The sequence below is a fragment of the Phacochoerus africanus genome, chromosome 5 (genome assembly GCF_016906955.1).
Source record: "Phacochoerus africanus isolate WHEZ1 chromosome 5, ROS_Pafr_v1, whole genome shotgun sequence".
Lineage (NCBI taxonomy): Eukaryota > Metazoa > Chordata > Mammalia > Artiodactyla > Suidae > Phacochoerus > Phacochoerus africanus.
In genome coordinates, this window is record NC_062548.1 from 96,331,835 (window position 1) to 96,339,284 (window position 7,450).

The window sequence follows — 7,450 nt, forward strand, 5'->3', positions numbered from 1 at the left end:
CAAGCCACATCTGTGAACTATACCACAGCTCACAGCAATACTGGATCCTTAACCCACTGAGTGAGGCCAGGGATCAAACCGGCAACCTCATGGTTCCTAGTTGGATTCATTTCCACTAGGCCAGGACAGGAATGCCTTCGAAATTAACTCTCATTTCAAAAAATGTATTTAAACTTAAAAACAAAAACAAGTCACTCCTTTTTCCTATTCCCCATCCCTGAAAACCACCCATCTATTCTCTGTGTCTATGAGCTTTTTTTTTTTTTTTTTAAGATTCTACATATAAAATCATTAGGTATTTGTCGTTCTCTGACTTATTTTACAACTTAGTACATTGCCCTTATTAGCCATTCATTTTGTCACAATGGCAAGATTTCATTCTTTTTTTTTTTTTTCTTGTCTTTTTGCTACTTCTTGGGCTGCTCCCTCAGCATATGGAGGTTCCCAGGCTAGGAGGGTCGAATCGGAGCTGTAGCCACTGGCCTACACCAGAGCCACAGCAACACGGGATCCGAGCCGAGTCTGCAACCTACACCACAGCTCACAGCAACGCCAGATCGTTAACCCACTGAGCAAGGGCAGGGACCGAACCCGCAACCTCATGGTTCCTAGTCGGATTCGTTAACCACTGCGCCACGATGGGAACTCCCAAGATTTCATTCTTTTTTATGTCTGAATAACATTCTATTGTATATGTATGGGTGTGTGTATGTGTTTCACAATCTCTTTATCCATTCATCCATTGATGAATGTTTCCATACTTGGCTATGGTAAATAATACTGTAATAAACATAAGGGTGCATATCTTTTTGAATTAGTGTTTTCATTTTCTCTGGCTAAGACACTGGGGAATACAATTGTTAGATGATATAGTAGTTCTATTATTAGTTCTTTTAAAAAGCTCCATACTGTTTTCCACAGCAGTTACACCAATTTACCATCCCAATAGCACATAAGGGTCCCCTTTTCTCCACATCCTTGCCTGAATTTGCTTTTTCTAATCTTTTTGATGATGGCCATTCTAATAGATATCTCACTATGGTCTTGATTTGCATTTCCCAGATAAGGATTTCAGGCATCTTTTTATGTGCCTATTGGCCATCTGTACATCTTCATTGGAAAAAACGTCCTTTCAGATCCCCTACCCATTTTTTTTTCTTTCAGGTAGCAGGAAGCACTGGCTATTTATTCTAGTTGGACTTTTGAACATGTTTAACTTTTGCCATTAATATCCATAAAAGAACATGTTTTTCCTTTTGCTGTTTTCCAAAGTGACATGCACATAGAATGGGGAAATTCTGATGGTTGCTTGACCAAACAGTGATAACCGAGATACTCTTAAAAAGTGTTTAATTACATATTTTAGTCACACACTTAACATAAGACATGGATCATCTACACTTTCAGCCAGAAGGTAGAGGAAGTGACATCTGAATCCTGTGGTTTCCCACCTCTGTCCTAAAGAATGAAACTGATGTAACTGCTTGGCGTTGACCAAAGCAGTCAATATCTTAACTCTGAAGAGAATATCCAAAACAGAAGAAATGCCCTTCTTTCTCTAGGCCTTTGGAGAAACTTGACCAAAATTATCAATTATTCAAGGTTCCTGTTGAGCAGTGGTGTTTTTGCATGTACTGTCTAGAGAAGTAACAAAATGAGAACTTCCTCATGAGTGCTGACCTGGAATACACTTATTAGCAGATCAGGAACACTGGACAGCAGTTCAGGCTTATAATTTCTTGTGTACCCCCAATTCACCCTTTTTCCAACTATTATGGCAAATACACTGGGACGGACGTGGCCATGCCTGACAACTTATGCTTAAAGATCCTCTTAAGAAGATTTTCTACTTGAGTAGAAACCCTTCCGTAAAAAGTTAGCAGGTTCTATGAACCTAGAGACAAGACTTAACTGTCCCTCTGAATGCTCAAATTCTAAGTTCCTTTTGGGGAAAGAGCATTAAAAATAACTTGAAAATTTATTTTATTGGCAACTTAGAATGCAAAGTATTTTATTTTGAAACTTCTATATGTGAAAACAAAACAGCCTAGGTTAAGTAATAAAGTTTTCCAAAGCTGAATGTGCTCATTCGGAGCTCCATTTTTCTGCGTAAAGTACGAAAACAACTTCCTAAAACTCCTAGGCAGGAAAACTACTGTTTGGATGATCTGTGATTAGATGAGCTGATAAATCTCAGTTGGTAACATCCCTTTTTTATTCCTTGGTAAAGGTTTAAAAAATTCTAGCACAGATACATTTTTCTAGTCTTACACAGACAATTTCATTCCAAAAGTCTCCTGAGAGGCATATACCATGTACAGGAATCCATCTTCATCCTTCTCGCTTTGGTACACCTCACAAATCGGTGTGGACACACTCACCATGCCATGTCCATTCACTAACAGGAAGAAGTCTTGGTTAGCATTGAGCTGTAAGCGCCTTCTAATTATCTTGATGAGCTCACTCATCTTGACATGATCAGGCACCAGGAATTTCGTTTTATCCAGGACCAGAAGCTGCTTCTCACCTTTGAATCATTCTGTTATTACTGGGATTTTGGTAGAATGCTGCTCTCGGATAAGCCGGACATCTTCTACTCTCTGTTCGAAGGTTCAGCACTGTTTGAAGGTTTTCACCGACGGCAAGTCGCAGCAGGTGTCGGAGCTGCCACCACTGCTACCACCCCTACCCATTTTTTAGTTGGATTGCTTATTTTTTTTGCTATTGAGTCATGTGATTTACATATTTTGGATATTAGCCCTTTATCAGATATGTGATTTACAAATATTTCTAATTCGGTAGTTTCTTTTAATTTTGTTGATCTCCTTTGCTATGCAGAAGCTTTTTAGTTTGATGTAACCACTCTTATTTTTCACTTTTGTTGCTTTTGTATTGGGTATTAGATTCAAAAAAGATCATCACCCAATACCTATGTCAAGGAGCTTACCACCTATGTTTTCTTCCAGTAGTTTTATGGTTTCAGTCTTATGTTCATGTCTTTAATCCATTTTGAGCTCATTTTTGTTTATGGTGTAATATAGTGGTCCAGTTTCACTCTCTGCATGTGGCTGTCCAATTTTTCCTGTACCATTTATTGAAGAAGTTATATTCCCCATTGTATATTTCTGTATATTCTTTTCCCCACTGTATATCCTTTGTTTATTTCTGGACTCTCTCTTCTGTTCCATTCATCTATATGTCTGTTTTTATGCCAATACCATACTATATTAATTAATATAGCTTTGTAATATGCTTAGAAATCAAGGAATGTGATACCTCCAGCTATGTTCTTCTTTTTCAAGACTGCTTTGGCTATTGGAGGTCTTTTATGGTTTCATACAAATTTTAGGTTTGTTCTATTTCTGTGAAAAATTCCATTGGAATTTTGATAAGGATTGCATTGAATTTGTAGATTGCTTGGGTAGTATGGACATTTTAACAATTTTAATTCTTCCCATCCATGAGCATGACTATCTTTCCATTTACTTGTCTTCAGTTTATTTCACTAAAGCCCTGGCATTGTCAACATACCAGTCTTCCACTTCCTTGGTTCAATTTACTCCTAGGTATTTCATGCTTTGATATAATTGTAAATGGGATTGTTTTAATTTCTATGATATTTCATCACTAGTGCACAAAAATAGATATTGGTTCATCAGTTCTGTATCCTAAAACTTTACTAAATGTGTTTATTTTAGCAGGTTTTTGATAGAGTCTTTAGGGTTTTCTACCTGTGTCATTTGCAAATAGTGACAGTTTTGCTTCTTCCTTTTCAATCTGTGATTCATTTCGTTTTTTCTTGTCTAATTGCTCTGGATAGAACTTTTGGTACCATATAACTTCCAATTTTAATTTCTCCCTACATGCCTAAGTTACTCTGTTCTTAGCCTTTGGTGGGGGAGTGAGTAAAAGAAAGACATGTTTTAGATAATTACCCTTCCTTATGTTCCAAATACTTTGTATATGTGTGGGCATTTACAACTAAAACGGTTCTGAAATTATACTCATTCTCCCTTTCAATGGAAGACTAGTCCTGGATGAAATCTAAAGCAAAGAGAGATCTTTTTAATTGTCCTCACTTCAAGTGTTTCTCTTCCTCTTTGCCTGTCCAAGTAAAACTCATGCTTGCAGGCCATTAAAATTTCACTTTCCATGGAGACTTCCTTGACCAGCCCAGTGCACTCTAACCAGTCCTCCTCCTAAAACCTTGCTTACTCATTATGCCATCCAGCTCATAGTTACTCATCTGGACCCTTGACACCACCTTGACAAGGTTGTCTCCTACTGGTATTTAATTCTTCAGGTAGGACTTTTCTTCACTGTTCCACTCTCCCTCTGTCCACACATAGAGCTTACACTATCTGTACATTTCACTGTTCATATTCTTGGACAATGACTTTGTAGAGATGTCTGCCCCACCCCCACCATCTGTTAAATTAAGTAATTAAACTTAGAGCTTTTGATTCAGTCTGTATGGTGTGGCATACCTGAATGGCTGCACCCTGGAGAAAAAGGACCCTCCCCTTTAACACATATGTACACCCATCCACCCAGAGACCATAACCAAAGGAGAAGTTGCTAGCAGATGAAAAGCTCTTGCCTTCAACTGCCTGCTGTCTCCAGGATGGAATTATTCAGCTGATTTGGGTGCACAAGACTAACTCTTCAGTCGAAATAAAATTCTACGCTTCCCGAGTGTGAAGAGCTAATAAATCCTTAGTGAATAAGACTTTCTAAATTGAGTTTCTTTTATGAGGCAATTTGTGAAAACTCTGGCTTTTTCTACTGGAGCAGAAAGCTGCAACTATAAATATTAACAAGATGGTCAATGGGGCCAGGGATGTTGGGGCAGGAAAACTGGGAATCAAATACATTTCCTCAACAGGATTACCCAGTTTAGTGTGGTTCCTTGTCATTGTCCCCTGCTCACTAATCCAGGCTGCTTTTAGGGAAATACAATTCCAATAAAGACACAACAACTACACTCAGATAAAACAAAACAGCTTCTCATTGTGCTAAAATCCATGGGAACGTGGATAGTAATTCTGTGGTTGATTGACAGCTTAAGGGTCTAACCCCAAGAAAGATTCTCCCACTAGCTGGGTGTGCCTATGGAATAGTGTATGTGTTGGGGGGTGAGGTGCCAAGAACAGTTGCTGCCATTTTGCATTTTTGTTTGTTTGGGGGAATAAAACCTCAGGTACTTTAATTTTTGAGGGTTCAAATAATTTTAAATGTTTTCATTTCAAATAATTCAATTTGGCAGTAGTTCGATATGCCAGCAAGTGAAAGAGATGTAGGGAGGCAAAAAGAGGACAGATTTGAGGCCAGTAACATACCAAGCTCAGAGGAGTTGAATGTTTCTGAGTAGCAACTATTATATTTCTGGAAATTTCTACCATGTAATTTCATGAGATTAAAAGTTAGAGAGAACTAAGTTATGTGCCATGTGGTTTACATGGACTTCTTCATTTCATGTTGCTATTACTCCCACTATTACAGATGGAAAACTAAGGTCCAGAAAAGTCACCTTCTAAATATTACATAATTTTGCAGTTAAAATGGTAGCAATTCAACCTAGGTCATCTACCTCCAGGGAGGGTTTCTAACTGCTGTGTGGTACCAATTTCTACTGCAATGAGTCAACAGACCAAGCATGGTGGTTCTGAAGGAGTTGGAGTCTCCTCAGAGCTCTGGACTGAGGCCCTCACAATGAGGATGGAGCTCTCTGCTAGGCAGAGGGCCTGCAATGGAGGAGGCATTTCTTGGCAATGGGAACACATTGTGGAATTTGCCAGCCCAAGGAGTCAGGCAACCTGCACTTGTCCTTGGGCCCTTCCCCCAAGAACTGCATAAATTCAGCCTATCTTTAGACTCTGCTTCTACAGTACATGGCAACATAATGCACAAGATAATGAGAAAAGGCCAACTTGGGGCCATGAAGGAGGATGTCCTTTAGAGGTTCCACAGTATTAAGGCAAAGCATGAGCATCTCAGAAACCCCCTTCATCTCACAGGTAGATCCTATGTCCTTGCCAAGTGCCTGTGGATTATGGACCTGGGCTGATGCCAATTCAAGGGTTATAACCCATTCCTAGGAAATGGCAGTTCTCACCTTGGGTCAAAGTCTCAGCCAAAGGAGTCTATCACCACAGGGGACATTAGATGCCCTTTCCTCTATCCACTTATTATCCTGTTTACATCTGCCCTTTTGGACCCTGCCAACCACAAATGCCACTGCTTTGTGGTTAGTGTAGTGGGTTCCCTCGTATCAACTGCTATCAAGTTTCTTATGTCTTCACTCAGCAAAGCTGCCTACTTGAAGAAGGACAACCAAGTTGAGATGCATCATGCACAGGACATGAGCACAACCATCTTTCCATTGCAGTTTGGCCATAGGTGCCAGAGATAGCAGGCTGTCTGATGAAGTGGCAAACAGACTTCCAGAGTGGACATACACAGTGTAAGAATGAAGATAAATGAAGGAGAACTTGGTCCATGATGTGTGGACCCTGCAACAAGATCAAGGATACAAAACTGGGTTTGAGAAGGATTTTAAGAGATGTTGGGGAGTTCCTGTCATGGCTCAACAGTAATGAACCCGATTAGTGGCCATGAGGATGTGGGTTCAATCCCGGGCCTCATTCAGTGGGTTAAGGATCCAGTGTTGCCATGAGCTGTGGTGTAGATGGAAGATGTGTCTCGGATCCTGTGTGGCTGTGGTGTAGACTCGCAGCTATAGCTCCAATTTGACACTTAGCCTGGGAACTTCCCTATGCTCCAGGTGCAGCCCTAAAAAGCAGGGGGGTAGGGGGAGAGAGGTTGGTTGAGAGATGTCTTTGGAGAGGGGTTGCTAGCTGTGATTCAGGGATGGGATGTGCTGCCTCTAACAACTCACCTACTGAAGAGTCACATCCAAACATAAGTGGTGTGGTATTGAGCTTTTTCCCCCACATTGATTACAAATCAACTCACTGGGAATATGTCCATGTCTTTCTGGACAATTAGAGCAAAATGGTCCATTGGGTTCTCTCTCCATCCCCAGCAAGTGCTATTCTTCGCTTATCCCCACATCCCCACTGCAAACATACCACCTGATAGCAGTTTTTTGAAGAGCACTCAGAAATGGAGTAATTTAGTCATTTACTGAGTGGAGCACTCGGTAGATGGAGACCATTACCACCTGGAAGATCAAGATGGGGACTGAGAACTCTCATCTCTTTAATCTGCTTTCCAACCTGTCCTTGGGCTCTGCGGGGTATGATTTGAGGGTGCTTCCCACAAACCCTCCTGCTCCTAAAATTTTTCCCCTTCTCATTGGCCTGCCTCACAGTGGGGATCTCATCATTCTTTTGTCATAACCACATGGTAGAATTAAAATATCCTGAGAAAGGCAGACAGTTTATGTTCAACATTAGCACATTATGAATTTTTGTATTTCTCAAAATTT

The 7,450-nt window shown here is 40.3% G+C and overlaps 1 pseudogene; it reads right to left on the reverse strand.

Moving 5' to 3' along the window:
* Positions 1-2,125: 2,125 nt before the first annotated feature.
* Positions 2,126-2,693, reverse strand: LOC125128472 (microtubule-associated proteins 1A/1B light chain 3B-like; annotated as a pseudogene).
* Between the last annotated feature and the right edge of the window lie 4,757 nt (positions 2,694-7,450).